General features: G+C 42.7%; 1 long non-coding RNA gene across 2 annotated transcripts; it reads right to left on the reverse strand.

Annotated features, from left to right (window-relative positions):
• Nucleotides 1–317: 317 nt before the first annotated feature.
• Nucleotides 318–10,880, reverse strand: LOC310828510. 2 transcript variants are annotated; one of them, XR_014556985.1, is made up of 3 exons: nucleotides 10,663–10,880; nucleotides 5,476–5,549; nucleotides 318–883 (listed from the first exon to the last, which is right to left on the reverse strand). It is a non-coding gene; the product is annotated as an uncharacterized lncRNA (long non-coding RNA). The 2 variants fall into 2 exon arrangements; XR_014556986.1 differs by lacking the exons at nucleotides 318–883; nucleotides 5,476–5,549 and adding an exon at nucleotides 6,618–6,732.
• Nucleotides 10,881–12,491: the final 1,611 nt, after the last annotated feature.

Genomic DNA, 12,491 nt, shown 5'->3' on the forward strand with positions numbered 1-12,491 from the left:
ATCTTTGACAGAAACTTGGCGTCAATCAGTCCTAACTCTGTTTAAATGACAGGATGCCTGGCAGCCCTTAGCCCCGCTTGCAAGATGTACTAATATTTACAAGCAAAAAAAAAAGAGGAGGAGGAGGTGGAGGAGGGTTCTGGCTTTGTTGAAATAACACCACTTTCTACATTTGAAGGCTGCTCCAGAGCAGACCTTTGCAAACAGCTACCAGGGGAGAGAAGGCCTGAGCTTTTCATCAAACACTAATGTTTACTTTAAGCCCAAACAGGTCACAATTATATTAAACAGGTTTTATTTTATTTTCTGCAGGCATAAATATGTGAGGGATCTTCTAAAGGCATCTTCCAAAACAGGCAATGAAAAAAAACCGAGGAAGATGTAAACATGTCTCAGAAATAACAAGCAACAAATTATTCCAGGTTGGTCTCGCTTTGTATATAGAGAGGATGTTTTGTGGGTGTTTTTGGCTGCGAGTCAGCTTTGGAGGTACACTAGATTTACAAAACATGTACAGAACTTTAATGAAGCACTTTAAACAGAAGGGTGGAGGAAGCAGGGCCGCACAGCATAATTACCAGCAAGGTCCATTTGGGGGAGAGAGATGTTTTTTAAAAGAGCTTTTGCTTGTCCGGAGAGCATGCTTAAGGGAGGAAGAGGCACGCACTGCGATGGAGGCAGGGGTCTTTCCAAACTGTAGGAGCCTGTCTAAAGCCACTCAACGAGGATTCCAGAAACAGCATGATATAAAAGGCTACATTGTCTTGCAGGTTTTCAACCACAGGCAGCTAGATTTAAAAAATAGAAAAGCTCTATGGGTCCCAGAATTCTCCCTTTTATCCAAGGCTTCGTGTTTTTTAATGCCTCCTCTGTTGGGAAAATCCTGAAATCAGAAAGGATGTGGTCTGAAGTGCTGAAGTGTTTAGCCGCCTATGGAGTATGTGGCATTGGGGAATGAAGTAACGAATTTATCACAGCTGCTAAGGGTGAGATTCATAAGTTATTAGGTCTTGCACAGTCTCATTGGATATTATTGACTATGAGTTATTGAAGTTTTGTTCTCCAGGTGGGGGAAATTTTATTATTCCACTCCTCAATGTCATCTAATACGTGCCTATAACCTTTGGCATGTCTAGTTAATACCACTGGCAATCTGTTTATTTTCCTGTTCTCTTTATCAGCTTTCAGACACTGTAAATCTAAATAACTGTCATCATCGACTTAAATCATACCCTTCTCTCGGAAAGCTTGAAACCTCCTCAACACAGCATGCAGCTGAAAGGAACACCCTTTGAACAATTCTAAGTCCCCAAATATCAGAATTTGAGGAAAACCAAACCAAACCACATACAAATACTTAAGTTTCAGACCTGCGAGTGAATATCCACCATCTCAAAATCCATGTTTTGATATGAACAAAATCTGAGTGCTGAAATGTGATGTTTATCACATTCCTAGGGCAAAACAAGGGACACGGGTGGCGTTGTGGGTTAAACCACAGAACCTAGGACTTGCCGATCAGAAGGTGGGTGGTTCGAATCCCCCTGACAGGGTGAGCTCACATGGTTCAGTGCTTCTGCCAACCTAGCAGTTTGAAAGCACATTAAAGTGCAAGTAGATAAATAGGTACCGCTCCGGCGGGAAGGTAAACGGCGTTTCCGTGTGCTTTGGTTCGCCAGAAGCGGCTTAGTCATGCTGGTCACATGACCCGGAAGCTGTACGCCGGCTCCCTCAGCCAATAAAGCGAGATGAGCGCCGCAACCCCAGAGTTGTCCGCGCCAGGACCTAATGGTCAGGGGTCCCCCTTTACCTTTAAGGCAAAACAGCATTAAGAACATAAGAAGAGCCTGCAGGATCAGGCCAATGGCCTTTCTAGTCTAGCATCCTGTTCTCACAGTGGCCAACCTGATTTCTGTGGAAAACCCACAAGAAGGATTCGCGCACAAGAGCCCTCTCTCCTCCTGTGTTTTCCAGCAACTGGTATTCAGAAGCGTTGCTGTGGAGACTGAGCAGAGCCCTCTCCTCCATGAATTTGTTTAAACCTCTTTTAAAGCCATCTAGTTTGGTGGCCCTCCTGTGGGACCAGGAACAAGGCCAGAATATCTCTTCTCACTTGGAGCTTCGAGGATTCCTCCCTAAGATAAGCTGCCGGCTATTTAAAATTAAAAAGTTGCTGACTCTGGGTAGCATGTCTTTAAGAGCTCTTAAAGGACTCAGATGTGAAATTGTTGATATTCCAACACAGGGAAGGGGAACCTTTGGTCCTCCTGGTGTTCTTTAGAGCTTGAAGCAGGAATAGGGAATCCAGGGCCTTGCAGATGCTATGGACTACAACTCTGATTAGTCCCAGCCTTTGATTATTTCCCCACTTTATAATGTTACACACAAAAGGTCAGGGATGGGTAAGGTTGTATATAAAATGGATTATATATAAAATCCTTTCCCCCCCCCCTTGCAGAGTGCTCCATCCCTCCCTGTTAATATGCACATCTTCTGTCTTCTTTCTTTTACAGGAGACAAGTGGAGAATCTGTGGCCTTCTAGATGTTGTCAGGATACAAGTCCCATCATCCCTGACCACTGGCCTTGCAGAATGGGGCTGATGGGAGTTGGAGTCCAACTACTTCCAGAAGGCCATTGGGTTCCCCATCCTTTTTATAGAGTCAACAGTCTTAAAGCTGTACACACACAGAGAAAGAGCACGACTATCCCCCCCCCCACTCACTCCCAAAGCAATGTCCATCTTTATTCCCGTTATTGAGCTAAAACAGAATTGGAGCTAGTGTCACTGCAGGGGTGAAGGGGGAAGCTCTCATGTGACTCTGGAGAGTTGATTATATATATGCAGCCACCAGTGACTTGCTTATGGACAGAGGCTTAAGTGTAGAGTTGCATTTTGGTTTCCATCAACTAGACTAGAGTCTCCTCTGACCTGCTTTTGCGCGCTTTGGCAGAAATGCTATGAGCAAAAAAGGATGGACACAGATTTGAGATTTATTGCTGGAAACACTTTATCTTGAAAGCTCAGATGTGTCAGTAAACAAAATGCCTCATGATTTCTGCTCTTTATTGGATGCATAGATCTATGCTTATGGAAACAAAGGTTTAATTGTCCCTCCCCTCCACCCCCCAAAAAGGCACTTTTGAGTAGCCTAGATATATCATTTTGTATTCTAATATCATTTTCAATTTCCGGTAATGCAGATTATAAAACTGTCATCTCCTCCAGGGAACAGATGGTAAATGCCCTAGGGTTGGTTGAGGCTAATGCTCTAGCAAGCTGTAGCTCACCAGCTTGCAATATTAGCTGGTACAGTATGAGAGTCCTGTGGCAAAGGCACACTCCCCTTTGGCCAAGGGGGTAAATGTTTGCTATTAAAACTAAAGCATGTCTGAATAACTCAGAAATATCCAGTTTGCTTCAATGGCAAGGAGTTGAGCAAAAGTTTAACTCCCCCACTGTAAAGTTTCGGTTTGGCTGGATTGTGTTTTCAGCTGAAATTCAGTTTGGGTTGTATTGAACTGAAGACACAACAGCATTATACATTTAAAGCAGTATAATAACACTTTAAACCTTCATGACTTCCCCCAAAGAATCCCAAGAAGAGTAATTTGTTGAGGGTGCTGAATGTCGTTAGAAGACTCCTCTCAGAGCTACAATTCCCAGAGTTCTCCAGGAAGAGGGATTGGTTGATAAACCACTCTGGAATAATAACTTAGGGGTTGCCTAATAACTCTCAGTGCCCTTAACCAACTTCACTTCCCAAACGTCTTTAGGGGAAGCTACAACTGGTTACGGGATGCGGGTGGCACTGTGGGTTAAACCACAGAGCCTAGGACTTCCCGATCAGAAGGTCAGCAGTTCGAATCCTCAAGACGGGGTGAGCTCCCGTTGCTCTGTCCCTGCTCCTGCCAACCTAGCAGTTCGAAAGCATGTCAAAGTGCAAGTAGATAAATAGGTACCACTCCAGCGGGAAGGTAAACGGCGTTTCTGTGCGCTGCTCTGGTTCACCAGAAGCGGCTTAGTTATGCTGGCCACATGACCCAGAAGCTGTCTGCGGACAAACGTCGGCTCCCTCGGCCAATAAAGCGAGATGAGCGCTGCAACCCCAGAGTCGGTCACGACTGGACCTAATGGTCAGGGGTCCCTTTACCTTTACCTTTACAACTGGTTACAGTGGTATGATCCTGTTTTCACTGAATAGTGCTGACAGGGCCTATGTTGCACTCAGACATAAGTTATGTTCATTAATATCAACAAGTTTGCTCTGAGTAAAACTCAGCCGAATCCCATCCCTATTACTGAATATATTTATTCTTAATCCCCTCTTGTGTTCTTTTGCTGTGGCTGCATCCCCACATGGGGATTATTGTGTTAGTTTCCCTGATTATATCACTAGCACTTCTATCCCAGATTCTAACATTCCTTTTACACCACATTATCTTTTGAGTTATGGAATTGTAGCTTTCTGATTGCTATACCACTATGTCCTGCTAAATTTTAAATGGCAGGAAAGAATCGCATGCTGGAGTACTGCCCCAAAGTTCCTAATGTTGAAATTGCAATGCAAAACTCCTGCAAATTACAGGGTTAGCAGGGTTGCAAGCCTATTTTTTCTGGAAGCAAATAACATGGAAATGAGGGCTAAACTTCTGCTGGTTTTCCAAAAGTTGCTATATGTGAAAAATCACATAAAATGCAGAAATAATCAGGTAAGGTAACATTAGGAAAGCAGAATACTATAAAATGCTTTTGGAATGCAGACAGTAAAACGCTCGTTTTCAAAATGTGCTTAATGCATGGTTAGAGCATCTAACAACTAGATGCTTCTTAGACATGCACTATTTCAGTAGCACATGATCTCTGGAATGGCTACTAATGACCCGGGCTCATTAGGAAGACCCAAGTTTAGAATAGGTGCAAGATCCATTGCCAGCATATAAGGTTGCAGCCAAGCCACTTGGGCCTGGGTTTCACAGCGCTTTCAAGAAAGTACGCTGGCCTGAGGCCAAACTAGACAAGATGACAGAAATCCATAACTGGATTGCCTCCTGTCTCTTTATATCTTAACAACTAGCAGCTGTGAATGTGGGGCCAGAACTGTGTTCAGAGATAGGGAGGCGATAATCCTCTCCTCCAGTGCCCTTTTCCTGATTGAAATCTCACACCTAGCAATGCTACCATTTGCCCCATTAAGGCAAATGCATCCACGCAGTCAACATCTCATCTGGTTAGGCCCAGATTTAGGCTCTTGTAGAGCTAACTTGAAATATGCTTGCTCAGAGGTTTCTACTTGAGAGTTCAACTGGGGCTTGCTTCCAAGTGACTATGCTTAACTTTGCAGCCACTCGACCCACCAACAAGTACCCAGGGCCCTCCAGATATTATGGGATTTCCAGGTTCCTTCAGCTCCAGATAGAGATGGGGGGATGTCAATGTCAGTTACTCTCTTATTTATGATTTTTCCAATCTTACCATTCCATATTTCTACATCAGCTTGTGGGGAAACGTCCTCGTGAAAATCCATCAGCATTTCCATGCAAATTATCCTAATAATAATGATAATCGCAATGCAATCATTGTTAAAATACAGCATATGTATGTTATTTTCACAAAAATATTAATTTTAACGCACACTTTCCCCTAAGAAATGCATTGTTTGGTTGGAGAGCTGCATTACAAAATTCAGATAAGTGCATGTTTTGTTTTGGATCTCATGCTGTTTAAAATTAAGTGTGCATTTGATAGGATCAGCTTTAAATGCGAACTGAATCAGTTTTCTCCTTTATCCCTAAGGTAATTCAAGACATCTGGAGGGCACTAGGTTGGAGAAGCCTGAAGCAGACAGAGCACAGAAAGCATTTTGAAGACTTGTAACATTAAGTATTGATGATGTTCACCATCCCTTCATGTGACGTCATGAAGTTCCCTTCAGCAAAAGCAAAAAGCTGTATGAATAAATTCATTACAGCTCCAGAAGAAATTGTGTGTTAAAAACAACCACCACCACCACAACAACAAATGAGCATTTTGTGGCTCTTTAAAAGCCTAACAAATTTATTATGGCATAAGCTTCCATGGACTAAAGTCTACAAAAGTTTATGCCACAATAAACGTGCCAGGCCTTCAGGTCCCAGGTGATGTTTTGTTGTTTTTGCTGCAGCAGACTTAATGCAGCAACCCCTCTGGAAATTGTGCTTAAAGGTTACAGCTACTTTTCAGGAAGCTTGTGTACCCGTCATTCCTGCTTGCCAGGACTGTGTTATCTGCAGAATCTTGCTTGTCAACGTTACCCAAACAGGAAAAGGATATTTAATGCCTTATTTTTGTCACCGTGGCTCCTGTTGTATTTCCTTCTGCCTCCTTGTAAATACTCTGGCAGCGGAGGGAAGCAGAAAGGGGCAAGGTTTTCCCCAGGGGTCTGAAAAGAGTTCAGTGGTCACAGCAATGGCTAATGTCTGCTCTTCCAGATATAGCAAGTGGCAGTTAATTTAGCAGCATGTGTCTGGAGGGAAAATGAAGGAACCCAGATCACCACACTTGAACGACTCACAATGGCTGTCAACGTCGACTAGCCATTGGCTTAGGCTCAGGGATTGGACAAAATGAACACTAAATAATCTCGCTTAGTTTTATGTTTTGGGAACTGAGATGGGTCTACACTGATGAGATGAAGTCAATGCATGTTTCTAAGATGTGGAAATTCTTCTTTTTCTTTTTTCCATTCTGTGCCTGTATAGAGAGAGAGAGAGAGAGAGAGAGAGAGAGAGAGAGAGAGAGAGAGATTGTTGGTCTCTTTCCACCGAAATGAAGACAGGAATATTTTCATCTTTAACATGAAAAGAAAGCAATTGAGCAGTGTTTGTTGCGCTGACCAGTGTGGATGGGCAGCTGTTGAGGGCCCAGTTTTAGCTCCTCACTGCTACACCTTCATGCTCCCTAGCCATAACACCACTTCCATTTTAGCTGATGGTCACGCCATCCTTTTCTCCCTCCCGTTGTTGTTGTTGTTGTTTAGTCGTTTAGTCGTGTCCGACTCTTCGTGACCCCATGGACCAGAGAACACCAGGCACCTCTGTCCTCCACTGCCTCCCGCAGTTTGGTCAAACTCATGCTGGTAACCTCGAAAACACTATCCAACCATCTCGTCCTCTGCCGTCCCCTTCTCCTTGTGCCCTCCATCTTTCCCAACATCAGGGTCTTCTCCAGGGAGTCTTCTCTTCTCATGAGGTGGCCAAAGTACTGGAGCCTCAGCTTCACAATCTGTCCTTCCAGTGAGCACTCAGGGTTGATTTCCTTCAGTATGGAGAGGTTTGATCTTCTTGCAGTCCATGGGACTCTCAAGAGTCTCCTCCAGCACCATAATTCAAAAGCATCAATTCTTCGGCGATCAGCCTTCTTTATGGTCCAGCTCTCACTTCCATACATCACTACTGGTTTCTCCCTCCCACCCACTGGCTAAAGCAGACTTTTAGCAGAGGGACAGGAAGGAAGTGGAGAGTAATGAGGGCAGCAGTGGTTGGCAGGGTGCAATGCTGTGAGGAGGTATTGCTAGGGCTGCCTCTGAAGACGGTTTGGAAACTTCAGCTGGTGCAGAATTCAGCGCCCAGATTGATCACCGGAGCAAGACGGTTTGAGCATGTTACCCAGATCCTGGTCTACCAATTAGTTTCCGGTCCCAATTCAAAGTGCTGGTTTTGACCTATAGCAGACACAGGCAAACTCTGCCCTCCAGATGTTTTGGGACTACAACTCCCATGATCCCTAGCTAACAGGACCAGTGGTCAGAGATGATGGGAATTGTAGCCCAAAGCATCTGAAGGGCCGAAGGTTTGGGATACCTGACCTATAGAGCCTTAAATGGCTCAGGACCGTGATGCCTCAAGCACTGTCTCTTTCCATATGAACCTACCCAGACCCTGAGATCATCTTCTGAGGCTCTCCTTCGTGTGCCTCCTCCTCGAGAGGTCTGGAGGGTGGCAACATGAGAACGGGCCTTCTCTGCAGTGGCTCCCCATCTGTGGAATGCTTTCCCCAGGGAAGTTTATACACCTTTAGGCACCAGGCAAAAATGCTCCTTTTTTAACCAGGCCTTTGGTTGATCCGATTTACATCCTATGCCCTTTTTAAATGTGTGTGTTTTTTGTGGGGGGGATAGTAGGTTGCTGTTTTTATTTTTAGTGGGTATTTTGTGGTTTTATATCTTGATTTTATTCTGTGAACCAACCTGAGACCCCCAGGTATAGGGCGGTTTAATAATAATAATAATAATAATAATAATAATGACATCCAATGCCTGTTTAAAATGTGTTGAGGAGGGGCAAATTATTGGGTTATTCTTGGTTTTGTTTTTATTATGTATTTTGTGTTTTTCTTTTGTGATTTTATATTGTGAACCATCCTGAGACCTGTGGGCATAGGTTTGTAAACAACAACAACGTGATATCCAATAACTTATACATGCAATTGTTTTTTTCTCATGTTTCCTTATTCTATCAGCATCAAAGCAGGAAGGGATGTGCAAAATTCCTTCAGTACTAAATGTTTGTCATATAGGTCTGATTTAAATATTTTTAAAAACAAAAACAAAACAAAACCTCAAATAATGAGAAGGAATTGTGAAAGAAAATCAAATATGTATGGCAAAGTGACAGAGCTGCCAATCACTGAATGAACCAATGCAGTGTCAGATTAAGTGAAAGGAAAGCTAGAGGCATGAACCCCCTGGGGACCCTGAGCAGACCAAGCCTTTCAGGTGAGGAACATTTGACAAAGAAAACAGATTTGCTTCTGCAACCTGTCCCTGCCATAGGCTCTGTTGAACAAAGCCCATAAAATCCTGTAGCCATAAATTGTGACAAATCCACATGATAATCTGCTCACGCCGGCCTAACCAAATGAAACTAAGAAAAATACTGCAGAAACTCGGAGGGAAGTGATACAGTTTCTGCTGTTAACAAATGGAAATCTCAGGGAAATTGGGCAGCAAGACAGCACGAAATCGATAAATATAAAGGGACGAGATGTCAAAAAGGCAGGGTTTGCAGCAACGAGCCTCTTTTATCAACACAGCACTCTCATATATTATTTTCTTTGTTTCTGCAGGTGATGTATTTTTTATAGAGAGTTCTCTGTATAACTACATGGCTCTTGCAACATTGCTGATCATTTCATTTTAGCCCCAGAACCTAAGGAGATATTATCCAAACCTCCACCTCAAGTCGTATTTCTCTTCAAATGAACCCCAGCTATGTCAGAAATGGAAGACTGTGAAAAATGGACCGAAGGCGAACAGACCAAAAGAGTAAAATACTCTGTTTTCTTATTGTGTCCTATATTGGCAAATGTATATGATAGCCTCTCTCCAATACGCGGGTGGTGCTGTGGTCTAAACCACTGAGCCTCTTGGGCTTGCTGATCAGAAGGTCAGCAGTTCGAATCCCCATGATGAGGTGAGCTCCCGTTGCTCTGTCCCAGCTCCTGCCAACCTAGCAGTTCAAAAGCATGCCAGTGCAAGTAGATAAATAGGTACCACTGCAGTGGGAAGGTAAACGGCGTTTCCATGCATTCTGGCTTCCGTTGTGCCAGAAGCAGTTTAGTCATGGTGGTCACATGATCCAGAAAGCTGTCTGTGGACAAACACCAGCTCCCTCGGCCTGAAAGTGAGATGAGCGCTGCAACCCCATAGTCGCCTTTGACTGGACTTAACTGGTCCTTTACCTTTACCTTACCTTAACACCAAAGAACACTTAAACTCTAGCAAGTTCTCTGATTTGTTAGGCTATTCTATTTTAAGAATCTAAAGAAAAGACCTGCTTGATTTAGTGCAGCGCCTATAGGAAGTCCTCAAGCAAGTCATGGGTGCAGAAGTGTTCTCCCCACTTGTCAGCAACTACTGCAAAGTTGGATAAGAATGCAGTTGTCGCTTTCATTTTCATTTGTTCTGGCATTTTCAATCGCTTACTGTTTTTGAAAACAACCGTGAAAGTAAGGAAAAGTAAAAAAGCAAAGTGATGCACATCTATGATGGCCCAACAAATCACAGTTTCCATCCTTAATTCCTATTACCAAAACAGGCATGCACGTTTTGGTAATATGGATTAACAAAAATGTCATGCATGTTTGATTATTTTCAGGAGGACATGTCTCATTTTCCCACCACCTCCTTGCCTCTCAGGTTCTTTTTTGCACATGTGGCAGGAAAGCATTTTCAACATCTGGATTTTAAAAAGTGGCTTGAATAAGAGAAAATGGTTCCATTCCTTTACTGAGAAATCTTAGCATATGTGGTCAAAAGAACTGTGAATGTCTATACAGTGGTACCTTGGATTAAGTACTTAATTCATTCTGGAGGTCCGTTCTTAACCTGAAGCACCACTTTAGCTAATGGGGCCTCCTGCTGCTGCCACGCCACCAGAGCACGATTTCTGTTCTCATCCTGAAGCAAAGTTCTTAACCTGAAGAACTATTTCTGGGTTAGCGGAGTCTGTAACCTGAAGCGTATGTAACCTGAGGTACCACTGTAATAGGTAAAGGGTGTTTTTTTTTTGTCTAAGAAGACAAACTCACTTCTCCGTGCATTTTTCCTCAATCTCCCCCACCCTTTTTGGTGTTATAATTTCACAGCTATTGATTTATTTAGTTATTTATAAAATTACCAACCTCTCTCCTTTCGATGCTCAAAAGGCAAAGATGGCTTATGCACCTGATACACAGGGATCCAACCACTGAAACACAAATGTCCTAATTAAAAACCATAGCAGAATACAAGATTACAAAGAACAGCACTAACAATCAATATGTTGCAGATTCAGGTAGGTAGCCGTGTTGGTCTGTCATAGTCATAATTAATAACAAGATGAAAGTTTTTTTAAAAAAATATTAAAAGATGATCCAAAAAGAACTCCCTTAAGAGAATCAAGTCTTTTTGTCTTAAGACATTCTTTAAAAGAATATTTCCCATTTTTTTATATAAAGTATAAGCTTTCTAGGTATGAGCTTTCATGTGTATACACACTTCATCAGATACTCTGAAGCAGAGGTCGCTACAACCTTATAACTGTTGTTGACTGTTAATGCTGGCAGTTGGTTCCACAAGGAAGGGCAAGGGATTTTTAAAGGGATAGATGACCAATATTGCTAACTGTAGCAACCTTTGCTTCAGAGTATCTGAAAATGAAAGCTCATACCTAGAAGGCTTATACTTAGTTGGTCTTTAAGGTGCTACTGGAATTATTAAAAAAAAAATGGGGGGGAAAGATTCTTTTAAAGACTGTCTTAAGATAAAAAGACTTGATTCTCTTAAGGAAGTTCTTTTTGGATCATCTTTTAATATTTGTTTTAATCTTTGATCTTGTTATTAATCAATATGTTGAACAGCAAAAGAATCAAATGCCTTTTTAAAAAATGGAATGTTTTCAATTGCTGGTCAAATAAAGAAGAAGATAACCTTGGGGGTAGACAGAGTGTGACCACCACAGAAGAGGCCCTGCCATGTTTTTATGTTTTAATGAATCACTTTTTCTAGTTGTTTAGTGGTAAAGCACAAGAGGAGATCCCAGGTAGCCTTTTAAAAAAAATGTAGTTGCATTTTAGAGCAGAGCAAAAGAAAAGAATCAACTGTTAAAGAAAAAATTATTTCAAGATGTCATATTGCATCATCCTGTTAGCCTTTCACACCTCAGGCTGAAAAGTAATCTGGTAAGAAAATGAGCTTTTACTGGCATATGGATAATTCTCCTTTGTGGGTGGGTGGTGAGGAGAAGTATTCCAATATTTTGCTAACCATCTGGAACCTTTCCAGCCTGAAATATATATATTTTAAATTGTGATCAGACTGAAGCTGCGAGCCGTAAATCAGATTCGTGTTCAGAAGTAGGTGGTGCAGAACTAGGAAGGCCACTGAGGGACAGAAAGAACTGTCATTCCGGCCGCAATCTGGGGGAAAAAACCCTGCTTACTAAAGTGTAAGTCCCATTGAATTTACCTAGGACATGCCATAGCTCAGTAGTAGAGCATTTGTCCAATACTTTGGCCACCTCATGAGAAGAGAAGACTCCCTGGAAAAGACCCTGATGTTGGGAAAGATGGAGAGCACAAGGAGAAGAGGACGACAGAGGATGAGATGGTTGGACAGTGTTCTTGAAGCTACAAACATGAGTCTGACCAAACTGCAGGAGGTAGTAGAAGACAGGAGTGCCTGACGTGCTCTGGTCCATGGGGTCACGAAGAGTCGGACACGACTAAATGACTAAACAACAACAACAGCATTTGTCTTCCATGCAGAAGGTCCCAGGTTCAATATCAGACATTTCCAGCTATGGCTGGGAGAGACTCTCTGTCTGAAGAACTGCTACTGGTCAATGTAGACAATGCTAAGCTAGATGAACCAGTAGATCTGAGGAAGTATAAGGCAGTTTCCTTCTTTGTGAACCTGTGAACCTGCCAGAACCTCTTGATCTTTATCTGAGTCCCTTTTTTGGCTGCCCGCT

The sequence above is a fragment of the Podarcis gaigeae genome (genome assembly GCF_964106915.1).
Source record: "Podarcis gaigeae genome assembly, chromosome: 12".
Classification (NCBI taxonomy): Eukaryota; Metazoa; Chordata; class Lepidosauria; order Squamata; family Lacertidae; genus Podarcis; species Podarcis gaigeae.